Raw genomic sequence first — 14,978 nt, 5'->3', positions numbered from 1 at the left:
GAATTTTTATTCCATTTCATTTATTGTGTTTTATACTCAAATGGATTACTTATTTATTTCACCAACAAAATAAAAAAGTAGGTTATATCTGAAAAGAGGCTACTAGGAGCATGAACCCAGCACCTACATGTAACCTTAATGTTTATGAAGAAGAAAAGAAAATCAAAAATTTTAAATATCAACCAAATGCAAAGCCAAACGTGAAAAGTATGAAAAGCAACCAAATACTGTTTCTACCAAGTTTCATAGCAATTTACACAGTATCTTTAAAGATACAAGCTAAAATATGTAATTCATAGGAGTGGGAACCTTTGGAACATTGAAAATAGATTGTCTGATGAGACCATAAGTAGTTGTCTACCCTACTTCTAAGAATCAAATCATTTGCATATGTAGTTGAAGAAGAGTTTGTCTTCAAAAATTGGCCAATCAGAGTCTAATTAGATCTTGGTGACTATAAAGTACTAGAACAAAATGTTCACAGCCTTTTATAGCATCAGGAGAAGCAATACTTAAATCCCAATTTAGGTGGCTCCCCCTTCATATACATCAACATAAAATTTGGTTGTGTAAAGCAACAAAAATTCAGATGTAGCAGTGAACGTTACTGCCTACCTCCTTATTTAGAAATCACTGAATGTTCGCTCACTCAGACGATTATAGTACAAGTAAGCAAACAATCGATGTGCAGAGACATGTCAAAGTATTTGGTCACATGTAAAATTTCCCTTTGTTTTTTTGTGCAAATTTGTATTTTTTCAATAGAACATATGAAAGTTATTTTCGAGATTAATTTTCATGATTTTTTGCAAATAATAGGAGAAATATCTGAAATTATGCTATTTTCTTCAAAAAGATTTCAGACTAAAAATGAATGAATATTGGCACTTTAATTACCCAGATAATTGATAAAATAACAATTTTACACTATTTTCAACTGAATTTATGACACTAAATTTTTTTGCTATATAAAACTCTCTGACACTTAAGAAATTGATTCTGTAGAATCTCATCAAACTTTGACATTTTTCTCTTTAACGGTAAAAGTTCTTCAAATCAGTTGAGAGGTATTTTCTTGCCACATTTAAAAAAAAGTATGATTTAACATTACATAGAAAGTAGTGGAAAATGTTCAATTCACCAAATACTTATGGTACCTAACAACTGTGCAAAGTGTTAAAAAAGTTCACTGATCCATTCTCAAATCTAGAAACAGTTGGGGATGGACAGATGGACAGATGGATATGAATGGGTACATATGATACCCAACCTTCCTATTAAATTTCATCAAAGTCCCTTGAGCGATGGAGTTTACCATGTAAAACCCTTAATTTGGATTACCTCCCTTAGGAATTATATTCCTTCATGCACATCTCCATATGATACCAAACCTTCCTATAAAATTTCATTAAAATTCCTTGAGTGGTTAAGGAGGAGTTGCTCTTACGATGTTATAACATGAAAAACACTTGATTTGGATTATCTCCCTTTGGAATCCCCAAATAATAATTATATTTCTGGATGCACATTTTCATATGATACCCAATGTCCCTATAAAATTTCATCAAAATCCCTTGAGTGGTTTAGGAGGAGTTGCACTAACGAGGATTTACCATGAAAAAAACCCTTGATATGGATTATCTTCCTTGGAGTTCTCCAACAGTAATTATATTCCTTCATGTACATCTACATATGATACCAAACCTTCTTACAAAATTTCCTCCAGTGGTTAAGAAGGAGTTGCTCTTACAAAAAATGTTGAGGGGTGATTCCTTTATACACATAAACTTTGTGGGGTTATAATAATACATGGTTAAAATGCTACCAAATAAACCAATCTGTCTTCAGATAATATGTACAGAACTTAAGTACTAAGACACTTACTTTTGATGTGTTAATACAAATTAAACCCAATTCACAGGACACTAAAATAATGTTCAAATTGCCCTTAAAATTCTATCAGCAATCCATTATTGAACTGACAAAGTATATGTCTGCAGTGAAGACACAAAGGGCAACGACACTTACTAGAAGCAGACAACAAATAAAAAAACATGTTCTATGATTATCAAAGACCTGTCATTTCCTTGTAATGGATTTACTTATAGGAACAGCATCATTGTTCTATAAATCATCTAATAACTTGAGATTTCCCCTTTTCCTTCCTACAGGAGCAGTAATTTGATTTTTTCAGGGCTTGGTAAGATAACTAGAGTCTCTAAAGAGTCTAAATCGCTCACCCTAATAATTTGAAAACCTTAATCATTTAAATAAAAGGTTTAGAGGGTTCCCTAAACTTAAATCATTCCTGCCATCCTCTGAACCACATAAGCCATGTAAAGGCAAAGATCAAAGCCAAAATGTGTTTCCCCAAACGGTTTCTTTAAGAAGCTGCTGCCACCCGCTGATCCACCTTAGCCACAGACAAAATGGATTGTTTGTAGAGGACATTGATGTCATCAACCATAACATTGACACCTGGTGTTTAAGAGGAGTTGATCTTAGAGAAAAAGCTTTTATAGCCTCTGGCAGCCATTTTGTTTGATTTAATTGAAATTTACAAAAATCACATATGACTGACAAACAAAGGGATGGAATAAGCTCACTATGAACTTGGGTCCAAGTGAGCTATATTGAAAGTGAATACCTCAAAAATGGCAACGTTTACATTTAAAATTTTTGTCTCATTGCACATACTTTCTGTTCTTCTTTAGTGTATAGTGTACATTTTTCTATGTACATATGAAATTAGTAAAGACAAAAGAACTGGCAGAAATATTTCAGAAGGTCACAGAAAAATAGTTTGTTAATAAGTAAAAAATAGAAATCACATATTCAAAGATGATCAGGATAAAAAAGGAATAATATTAACAAAGCAAAATTCATAAGAAGTTTGCAATAAAGACCAAAGTAAAATTGCCAATAATTTTCTTCAAACAGAAATATCACTTAGCATAAGAACTTTAACCTTTACGAAATGAATAAATTAGACTTTTGAGCTAATTATAGATAATTGACTTTTCTACACAAATAACTTAGAAGTTAAAATTGTTATGAATTTCTAATACTACTATGTCTTATAATCAAGGATTCTTAGAAGATAAAGAAAAAAAAATTACCTTTCACTTTCTCAGTAAAGCTGTAAAGATTTGCTACTTAAATATAGATCCTCAATCAGGCAGGGGTGTTTTAAATTATTTCTCCATCTACAATGGTAAATTATCAAGTATGTTAGACTAATCTTCCAAACTGAAAAAAAAACATTAAGTTTTACACAATGTTGCTAGGTATACCCTCACTTGTACAGGATGGTCATATTGGACAACACCCAAATCCACTAAAAAATATGCACCATATATAAAGCCACACATCCAATAAATCAAACCATCAAATGACAGCCAACATTTTAGTGACAAAATTTAGATGGACAGATGGAATGGCGAACAATGGACACAACGGACAAGGTGATTCCTATATACCACTCACTCTATGAACTAGGTGTAAATATTATCATGTGTACAAAGGTATTTTTTATGTAATGATAGTCCTTTATGTACTCAGATCTGTTCTTTTGAGAAAACAATTTATTCATCTCAACTAAATGAAGGCAAATCAAGAATGATAACTCTTGCATAGTGTCAATTTCATACCCAGTCTACATAACTTTTATCTCGAAAGTGCATGTTCAACCAAATGAAAAACTAAGACTGTAACTGTTTCAGAATTAGAAATAAAATTGAATTCGGTGGATTTTTGACATGCACGAATCTCATCATGTCTGATTTTAATAAAGGCAGGAATTAAAATCTCATTCATCTAATAAAATTTTTATCCTCTCTTAGCTATGCAATTTATGTTGCCTACATCCCCAAAAACCTGAAATCTTTTATTTTCATCCCCTACAAAAGATTGCAGACAGTAATTTGTTAACCATGAACCGTAAGTGCAAAGAAACAATTTGTACTTACTATTTACTTAACTTAATTGTTTTGATGTGCAAAAAACTGAAGACAGTCCAACACTTCAGTAACATATTGCTGTGCAGCAAGCTACTATTTGTCTGAAAACTTCTAATTTCCAAAATGTCTCAGACTAAAAGTTTTACACCTCTGTAAAATTAAGTACAGCATATCAGGCAATTATTCACCTAAAGTGTCAAATTTCAAAAATGTCACCAAGCAATTATGGTGGTTACAGATTTCTGTCTGCAATTGGAAGCAAAAGGGAGAGTGACATTTAGAAGCAGACGTTAAAAAACATATCATCATTATTTTAGTCAAACCTGAAGTAAACATATCACTATCATGACGCAAAATCAAATTAAATGACAGATAATATGCCTGCATTGACCTTGAACGAGTTATTGATTCCATATTGACCATTAGGCGAGTAGACAGTTGAGATGTAGCTGTTGGGCAATTTATTTTTTTACAGAACGTGAATTTGATTAATTTATGCTTTTGTAATAACTACAGTTCACAGTTCAAGGGAAAAAAATAAATGAATAACAGCTGCGCTTTAAGCACATGATTTGCCCATTGCCCTTTTGACTTGTCCTTATGCTTTTAATGAATTTATATGATCACCTAGAAATACTGTGAATACCCTCCCCACCCCCCACCCCCCTCCAAAAAAAAAATTTTTTTTAAGGAAATAAAAAATGCACAAAAAATTTGGCACTATCAAGGCTACCTCAATTTAACTAAATTTGTTGTCTTGATTTTTCACCCATACATTTTTATCTTGTTCAAAACACACTTTTCTGACAAGGTCACCAAGTAACTTTTATACTTATTAGTCTATCATCATAACAAATGGTCTGTTTTAAACAATTTTTCAACGATTAAAATTTCCTTGGCCATTTTGGCCTTGTTTAAAAGAGTAAAACTTCATAACAAGGAGACATAAAAATTGACATTTATACAAATATCAAAAACTTGAAAACCCCTACCTTTTTTAAGGAAAAAAAATCATAACACGAAAACGAAAAAATCGAAAGGGAGCTTACGTCAATAAATATGAAAAATTCACCAAAGTTTCATTATAGTTGGTGAAAGCAGTTTTGAGTTATTGTCCGAAAACTTCAAAATCCTCCTTTTTTGAGTAAAAAAAATCATAACATGGAAACAAGAAAAGGAACTTAAGTCAATGGATATGAACAATTCACCAAAGTTTAATAAAAGTTAGTGAAAGTGTTTATGAATTATTGTCTGAAAACTTCAAAATCCCCTTTTTTTAAGGAAAAAACTTCATAACACAGAAACAAAAAATCTTGACTTTATAAAAATCAAAAGGGAGCTCATGTCAATAGATATGAACAATTCACCAAAGTTTCATTTAAGTTGGTAAAAGCATTTTTGAGTTTTTGTCTGAAGTGTGGAGGGCATACGGATGGACAACGGTATACCATAATACATCCTGTAATATAAAAACAGTCCAATTTGTACTAGCACCCAATAGTATCTGACATTCATTTCATTTGATTTCACCAAACAGACCATAACATGTCTGGACTTGCAGCACTGTCATGCCATTTAAGTGGTTATTTTCCTGGTGATTTAATTTTCGCTACATTCGCAGTCAAAATTTGAACACGAAAATTAAATCACGCAAAATAATTATGAAGATATTACAGAGTTATTCATCTTTGTCTTTTTCATTGAAAGGCTTGCCTGTCATGAAAATTACTTTACACAAAAAAAAATTCACTAAGTTTTTGAAGAAAAACATGAAATTTTCCATACAAGAAAAAAAAACACTCTCTACAGTATATTAGTCAGCACAAAAGTGTCCTCAATATATATATAAAAAAATGCTAAATTCAACATCCTTAAAATGTAGAAAAAATTATCAAACTTCTCTGTAATAGCAGATGCACTTCTTCAATATGTACATAATCACTATGCAAAGTTTGAATATTATTGCTTAAATAATTTTGGAGTTACAGATTGCACATCAAGTAGGTACCAACTACCATTCACAACATAAAGTGACAAAATCACTAAGTTCAACATGCTCACAATGTAAGAAAAGACAAATGAAATTTCTCCATAACATGTATATAATCATTGTGCAAAGTTTGAAAATATATCTTATTGAGTATTTCTTTGTCATTCACTAAAGACTTATGGGTGGCCTTGTGCTGACATTTTTCATCCCTGTGGGGTTGTTGTCTCTTTGACATATTCACCATAATTATCTATTCTTATCATATTAAATACTTTTTGAGTTACAGTTTACACAAAGTGAGTGCCCATTAATGTGACAGATGGACCAAGTGTACATCTACTAGACCTGCTGTCACCTTTGGTGAGGCCGGATAAAAAATACATGTACCAAAAAATGTGTTAAGGTAGGGTAGGTAGAGTAAACCTAAACACACAAGTTACTTTGTCTGGCCTCATTTATATATTTCACCTAGGTCATACTTTTACCCAATTTGGATAAGTTGGTTTAGCTGAAACATAAAGATATAATTTTAGGCTTTGCTATGGGCAAGTGGCTTATATTATTCCATTGGGAGTGTACATTTGGGATTATTCTAGAATATAGACCAGTCCAAATAAATTTTAACACTGAACAAATTGCAAATTATTTCAACTCAAATCAATAGCATTATTCCCCATATGATACATACATGTATACAAAAAAAGTCTTAAAAAAATCAAAGTTTACCAAAAAGATTCTTGAATAATAAGCATTTGAAAATTCCTATGGAAATTAACGTTGAAAAGGGGGATAACTATTTGAAAATAATGTTTTTTTTTTCAGTTTTTTGTTCTATTTTCGTCAATTGCTCTTTGATGTAGTTATTTGATCACATATTAAGCTTGCTATGATATATAACCCATTGGAAGTATAGTGGGTATATTTAAAATGTCTTTGGTAGTTTTTTCATTACAGAAAATGCTTATTTCCTGGCACTTCAATCATATAGATACAAATGTAATATTGCCTTAAAAAATTGGTATTGTTTATAATTGCAAACTTATTAACAACAGTTGAAACTTTGTTAATATAATCTTTTTATCATGAAGATTTGAATATTTACTTCATAATTTTCATCAAAATTGGAATTCTTGAACTTTCATTATCTCAGACCTTATTTGGTAGTGGGCACCAATAAGATAGATGAGGTGAAGTGATTGTAAAAAAAAATGAACCCATGGTTTACTACTTCAGTAACAACATCTAGGTTGTTCTTTGATGTTTGTTTGTTAGGGTTTAACGTCCGAGCAGCAATATTTCAGCTATATTCAGACGAGGTTGTTCTTTTTTAAGTTATAGATGATCATCTAATTAATGCTTAAATGTCCACTATTTTTACATTTTATTTATCAAATAAGGCATAACTATTATTTTGTATCAAATCTTACTGCATTTTTAACCATTTGTACAGAGTTATCTCCCCTCTCCAGCATTAATTCACAAAGGAAATTTGAAATGCTTGAGTTTCTGCAAGTTCAATTATGTTAGAATTTTTATGTTTACTTTGGTCATATTGCTATAGATTAGAACTTAAAAATCTTCTGTTGCATTTTGATTAGATTTAGTGAAAATTTTGATATATTGACATGGGACTAACATTTTAATGGAAAGGATTGAAACAAAAGAACATTTTTGTCATTATGAATAAGACCCAGAAGCCTTCTGAAACAACCACTCAACAGCCAAAGAACTGTACAAATTATCCTTAGGCCAAGAGGATTTCTGAAATAACCATTAAACAGACTACAGAACTATTCTCGTTACATTCTAAAAGCGGAATTCTTCAACATAACTGCACTTTTGTTCTATATACGTAGAAAATTTACATCTTCAAATTAAGACATGTTTACAGTTAACAGGAGCCTTACAAAAACATGCTAGTTTGCACTTAAGGCTCTAAAAATAATGCTGACGATATTGATTAAGACAAATTCAGACTGTAACTCCTTCCACAATCCGTCTGGATCAAGTCGGCTAATCAGATTTTATTCCAATTTAACGTGATCAATGCAAAACGCTACAAATAAGTCTGCAGTTTAGACGAAAAAGATTAACTGTCAATTTTCAATTTTATCAAAAAATTATTACCCACCCTATGGATATGTTGGGAAAATTGCTACATTTACATTTGACTTTATTAAGGCCACACAAAATTTCATTTTGCTTGTAAATATAAACTTTATTTTTATTACAATGTAGTTGGTTATGTATATTAGGCAGGGAAATCAGCAAATTTTAATGTTAATAGTGAAAGCAGGTGAATCCAGAACTGTCAATGTGTGAAAATAACAATTTGTAAGAACTCACTGAGTGATTTCCTTTTTCTAATACTTAATAAGGAAAACCCTTAAATCTCCCGTTGCATATTGCAAATCTACAGAAGATATCTAATACTGGACCTAATTCTTCCATCTGTCATAATCTAATATTACCAAGGAAAATATGTGTTTATTTGTCCATTCATCTTTTATCAGTGATATCTGTCTTAAGTTAAAACTTTTTAGAGTTAGGCAAAATGTGTATGACATGGGGAACATAAACAAAATCTGCAGAGATTTAATTGCATTATTCAAAATGAAAGTAAAATGGCTATTGAAGTCTAATAAATATGAAGTTTGGAAAGCTACATCCCATCAAGTGAAATTAATTGAAATTTGTTTGAGGTCCAGCTACCTCAGCCTCAAAAACTCCACGACATCATATGCATAGGTCAGATGACTTGTGCATGTCTATCTAAAAATAACTGTGAAGTTAGGGGAACCAGGAAGGGGAGAACAAACATATATAATCCTACATTAAAAATGTTTATTTGTTTTCTAAATGTATTGACTTAAAAATAAAACCTTATTGAGAAATGATGTGCCAGGCATTGTCTGATTCTTACATGGAATGGTACTAAGCAATCTGAAAGTAACAGAAAACAAAAAAGAGGTACATTACAAGAATATAAGTAGGACAAATATTATGCCAGAAAATATAAAAAAAACCTGTGGTATTTTTCAGTTATAGCAGATTTTTTGTATATATAGGAGAAGAATCAAGCTCCAAAACTGTGAGCTTCTGGCATTCAAAATTCACTCTAGATGCTGCACCCAACCCGCTTAGAAAGTGCAAGAATCTTGCAAAGTCAAAAAAATTTGAATGATTTTATGAACATTATCCAATGGTCAAATGACAAATGAATGATAGCAGAGAACTTCAAAAGGCCTGTCTGCAGCAGTTAGTAAGAGAGGAAACCAACAGCTGCCGCTACATGCAACTTGGGGAAGGATGCACTGATGACAGTAATCCGCCGTGATAGATTGGTCAAAAGATGGGTGTTTAAAAATTATCAAACTATTTTGGCAAAAAGAACATTGACTAAAAAATCATAGGAAATGTGTGTCACATTAACTTTATTAATAATATAAGCCAATCAAAGTATATTTCAAGGTTTTCAAGCCATTTTTTATGAAAATAAGTTTTTTTTCTAATTTATTCCCCCAAAGGTGATGATGGACTTTTTTATATTGTTCACAGGTCAGTCAGAAAAAAAATATGGATGAGGTGATTTTCATTTTTTTTTATTTTAATACATCATTGATAAATAAGGGTAATGAGGCAGCCCACAAGTGATGGGTGGGGACTGAGAAATAAACAATCATTTTAGTTGGCCTTACTACTACCAAACATGACATACATGTAGTACATTTCTACACAGTTACACCTGACTTAGTGACCTGTATTCTGCAATGCCCTGCCTTAAAAAATCATTAGAACATCCCTTAGTACTGCATTGTAAAATTAACACGAAATACAGACCATCTGTCCAATGTGACCACAATTATGCTCTCCGAAGGTCAGTTAAAACAGATTTGATTGTACTTAAATGAACTAAAATGAATAAACATATCAATGAGGCAAGGAGCTATTTAAGTATTGACTCAGTATACACTTTCTCGAGATATGGCAAGATTCCAACAGAAAATCCAATTCTCTAACTTGTTGTGGCCTATTACATGGTTTTATTTATGACTGCTCCAAATCCATGGAGGTTGAAATTTTAGTATCACTGATATTTATGAAGTTAACGAGATAATCTACTGTTGGAATACTGAAACCAGAGGCAAAAATAAATCTCCTCAATCTTGTTGAATTATGAGTAATAAAAATTCTTAAAAGGAAAGGTCTGGGGAGATGAAAGTCAAAAGAGAGCATGAGAGTTGAGAGCTACTGTCATGCTCACATAAGGATACCACTTTACTCATTCACTATTTTTTGGACACAGTCGGTATATTTTCGCTTTTTATCCTTTGACCTTAAAGACGCTCTTCCATGGAAACGCAAGTCACTGAATCACAAATTTGTTTCCCCATTGACCAATACAGATAATTAAGTGGCGTTCGAAAAAACAGTATCGAAAATGCATGCCATGTGTTATTTCCCATCTAAAATGTAGAAAATTTTAAGTAGAAAAAACAAAATTTTACCACACCAGCTATCTTTTTTTCAAAGACAGTACCTGTTTTTATTATGACTTTGTAGCCATACAGTGTCAGTACATGTAAAAACTTCATTCATACTTAATGCAGTCAATGCAAATGAGTAGAGATGATTCATATTGTTGCAAAAAAATCCACCAAACCATAAATGCCTTTTTGGGACTACATACACCATATTTTTATGTAACTGTAGTGATATTTATTATCAGATGACCATATACATTTCTCACAAAAATCAACCAAATCAAGAATGATAACTCTTGCCAAGTACCAACTTTATGTACAATCTTTATAATTTCTATCTTAAAAGTGTAACAACCATATAACAAACTAAGAGTGGTTATGTGGTATTAATAACTTATTCAATATATTAATAGCGAGCACCATGAATCGGTGTAAGCACAATGGTTATTACGTGTACTTTCTAAACTTATATACAGGTTCCCCAATATACTAACGGAAAAAAGTAATGTCATGGAAGTAACAAAAAGTGACTATCCTTACGGAGAAAATTCATCACATCCTTAAATCAAACAAATAAAAATATATAGGTTAAGATTACCTTTCAGTAAAAATAAATTCATCTTTTCTGATAAGTTTCGAGTCTTTTTCTATTTAAAAGGCAGTGGCTCCTTGTCCACGCATTATAGTTTAAAATGGGCCAGACTGAAACATGTGCCAAATCTTTCTTGATGCGCAAACTTTGTTTAAAATAGTGTTTTAAGTTTGTGAAATATGTATTTTGTATTAAGTTTGAATGAATTTTAATTGTTAATTGATACATCAGTTACGATTTAAATTGTTTTTGTATCATTTTGCATATATTTGTATAAAAAGAATTTCTCACAATTTCCACATAACTAATGTAAATGAACCATTTCCTTCATGATTCCAAGTGTTATTGACTCAAACCGGATATGTGGACTGTCTGATTGGAGAGCTCCCTGTCCACAAATGCATGGACAGTGTCTTCTAGCTATTCCAACATTTTGAAATTACATATTCTACCTATTCCAACATGCAGAGAACAACAGATGTTGTTATAGCCTAATATGTTGTTACAATAATTAGTAATTAATTAGTTTTACAGGTAAAATTTACCTGAGAATTAAATATGAAAAATCACTGTTTATAAATTTTCCTACAAAATAAATTTTGAGTGAAAATGAATTAAATTCTAATAATATAAGAAAATGAGGAATATGTTTTATTAAAATAAAAATAAAAATTATATTAAACTTTTTAAAACCATTTTAACTTTCTACCATTTAACATGCCAATAATTGACAATGCCAAGCTGGTTTTGTTTGATGAAGCCAAGCTTATTACTTTTTAATTTATTTTAATGATTTATGAATAGTATTCACATTTATCTTGATGCCAAATGTCAGTTCAAAGCTGAACATCCCAAGCTTTAAAATGAGCTTAAATAGTGAGGGTCAGCCAGTCTGTAGTCATTCATAGTAAAACATGGCAAATGCAAAGTTAGACATTAGATTTACCACCAACAGACTAGGCAATCAGAACCTGATCCACAATGGCTTTAAATTCCAAGTTAAAACTAGACGTGGAGAGAGATGTTACTGGCAGTGTTCCACCCGCAACTGTCCTGCAACTGTAAATACTAAGAATGACTTACCAACCAAAGTAATGGCAAACCACAACCACCAACCTGACACAATGCAACTTAGAGTAGATGACATCTTACGAAAGATGAAAAGACGTTGCAAAGAGGAACTTACACCCATTCCTAGCATATACCAAGAGGAACTCGTCAAACTACGCAACCATGAGTGGAATGATGACACACATAATCTCGTTTCACACATACCAACTTTCCAGTCCTGTAAAGGCAGCCTATACAACGAGACACACAAACTACTACCCGCACTACCAAACTCAGCAGCTGATATTAATATTGAGGGTGAATGGGCTGAAACAACTGTTTGACAACAATTTCTTCTAGCAGATGACAACACACATGGCCGCATGTTGATATTTAGTACACCAACCAACCCTACTCACTTAGCTGCAGCTACTACTATTTATGCTGATGGTACATTTTACTCATGCTCTACCTACTTTTACCAGTTATATACTCTTCACGCTATGGTTGATGGAACTATGTTTCCACTGGTGTACAGTTTACTACCCGGTAAAGAACAACCAATGTATATTCGACTACTCAGTATACTCAAAGATCTATGTAACACCAACAACACTCCTCTTCACCCGACAACCATGTTTGTAGACTACGAAACAGCAGTACACAATGATTCAGACAAAGTCATCACAAATATAACAGAATACAACAATACAATATCAGACAAAATCAGTTTTTATAGCACAGTTTCCCAATAAACATTAAAAAAATCAAAAGTAACTGTACTGAAGTAAGCAAAGGATACATTTACAAAACATATTAATCCCAACATTCTTACAAAAAAATCACCTTTATACCTGTAATTAACATCACCAATTAAATAATGTTTTTACAAGCTAATCCGATTGTTTGTCCAATGTTTACACAATAATTCCACCTATTCCAACATGAAATTTTTGTTTTTTAACTTAAATTTCAAAATGTTGGAATATGTGGAATGAACCGCATGGACGAGCACCCACTGCCTTTTTAAAAAGTTCAGGAAACACTTGGAAGTATGTACCTCTATCTACGCTATTCCACTATTGCTTTTGTCAAGAACCTAACCTGCCTTAGAAAAAATTTAAATCCAATTATTTTATTCAAATCAAAGCATAGCTTTTCTAAGATAGGAAAGGTGATCATCTTCTTGATTTTGCAGTTGTCAGTAGCGTTTGAATTTTGTTTACGTCACATAATATGTGTAAAATATTCCCACCATCAAGAGAGAACTGTAATATTTCCAGTGTCTGTACAGATAGATCTGACCAGCCAAAACAGAAAAGGATGTTGCTAAAGATGCCCCTAAGGGTTAAAAATTGTAAGTATTGCGAAGTGCTATAAAGTTATCGACCATTTTGAAATCTAGGGAAAAGGGATAAACTTTTTTTTTCAAGTTACTCATTCATTGATAAATAAAAAACTCTAGGGGGTCTCCCATTATTTAACAAGGCAGATTCTCAAATAAAAATATTGATTTCACTTGCTGCTTAAATATAAATAAAAATATTGCACTGGTGAAGCAAAAATTTTCATCCAAACCCTCCCCCCCACAAACACCCCTTTGTAATATCCTTTATTATTTTTACAAGTGTCACTAAGACCGTACATGTATGGTAAAGCTTACAGTGCTTGCTGAATTAGGCAATGCCTACTCCATATTAAATAATAAAGTAAAATTGGTGATTTTTTACATACATTTGCATGCAGTGGTTGGGATCATTACAAGAAATGAAGATGTTGATAGGCTATTTATCAACATTCTTAGTAGAATCCTGTATGGGCGATTTTCAGCTTCAATGGATGTATGGCCCATGGCCCCTGCCTTTCCCTATCACTGCACATAAATCACCTATTGTCTGACTAGTGCTTGAATGTATAACATAGAACTATTTTTTCTAGTATAATGAAAAAATATACTTGTTGAATAATCTATAGAAATAGTGTTTTGTATATTTTTTAATACAAGAAAACAGTTTTGTGACCCCTAGTTTTCTTTGACCTATGAAATAAAAGAAGCATTTATTAATGATTACATACATGCAGTACACAATAAATGATTGGCGCAAATTCGTATGGATGCAGACCTGGTGTATGCCTCCCCCCTAAATTAGCAAAAACATATTTTTATGCATGAAATCATGATTTATCACTTATTCTTCCCGAAAAATTATTTTGACTCATTTTGTTTTGTGTTTAATTCTCTTTTCACTCCTCACCTTATCCAGCAAACTGATGGTACACGAAGTCGAACTTAGTCTTTGAAAATCGTTTGGCACTTCAGCATAGAATAATTTCCCTTGAATGTATATATATTGAATGATATGTTTACAAAACTTGGACAAAGAATATGTGTTTCACAATCGTTACCGCTCCTAGCTGAATTGTAGATGATACTGCACGTGGGAAACTGTCTGCGGGGGATAGTAACACACTTTTGCTTATGTTATAATTTTACTGCAATTATAAGCTAATTTGTCCCAAAGGGACTTGAGGTAATGAGTTAGATCCATAAAATGGACAAAAATTGTACTAAAACGTACTATTTTTACATTTGTTATGACTATGGATAAAAAATGTAAAATTCGTTAAAACAGCATTTTTAATTAATACATTGGTAATCCCTTTTGGGATTCGGCGCTGGAGATTTTTTTTTTACCACCACCAAAGGATTAGTACAATGGATCTAACTCATGACGATTAGTCCAACATTTTTGTAAGTTCGGACTTCCATTGTATACATATCCATTGGGAACAAATTTGATTGAATTGTCTTTCTTATGCTTGCATTAAGAAAAAAAATATTGAATGCGGACACCACATTTTTTATGCTTCAATAGAAAATAGGCCAGTATTACCCCATCACC

General features: G+C 32.0%; 1 protein-coding gene across 1 annotated transcript in view; it reads right to left on the bottom strand.

The window, feature by feature from the left end:
• The window catches only part of LOC148598642 (uncharacterized), a 114,844-nt gene extending 100,348 nt beyond the window's left edge, over positions 1-14,496 (bottom strand). Inside the window, exons 1-2 of the mRNA XM_088560205.1 lie at positions 14,331-14,496; positions 3,120-3,206 (exon numbers count right to left, since the gene is read on the bottom strand). The gene's annotated coding sequence lies outside the window, so the exon portion shown is untranslated. The remainder of the gene's footprint in view (positions 1-3,119; positions 3,207-14,330) is intronic.
• Positions 14,497-14,978: the final 482 nt, after the last annotated feature.

The sequence above is a fragment of the Perna viridis genome, chromosome 14 (assembly GCF_037379345.1).
Source record: "Perna viridis isolate PV_CMFRI_1.1 ecotype Kerala chromosome 14, ASM3737934v1, whole genome shotgun sequence".
In the NCBI taxonomy this organism is placed as follows: Eukaryota; Metazoa; Mollusca; class Bivalvia; order Mytilida; family Mytilidae; genus Perna; species Perna viridis.
Note: the sequence above shows the minus strand (reverse complement) of the source record. Positions and strands in the feature narration are given on the sequence as shown.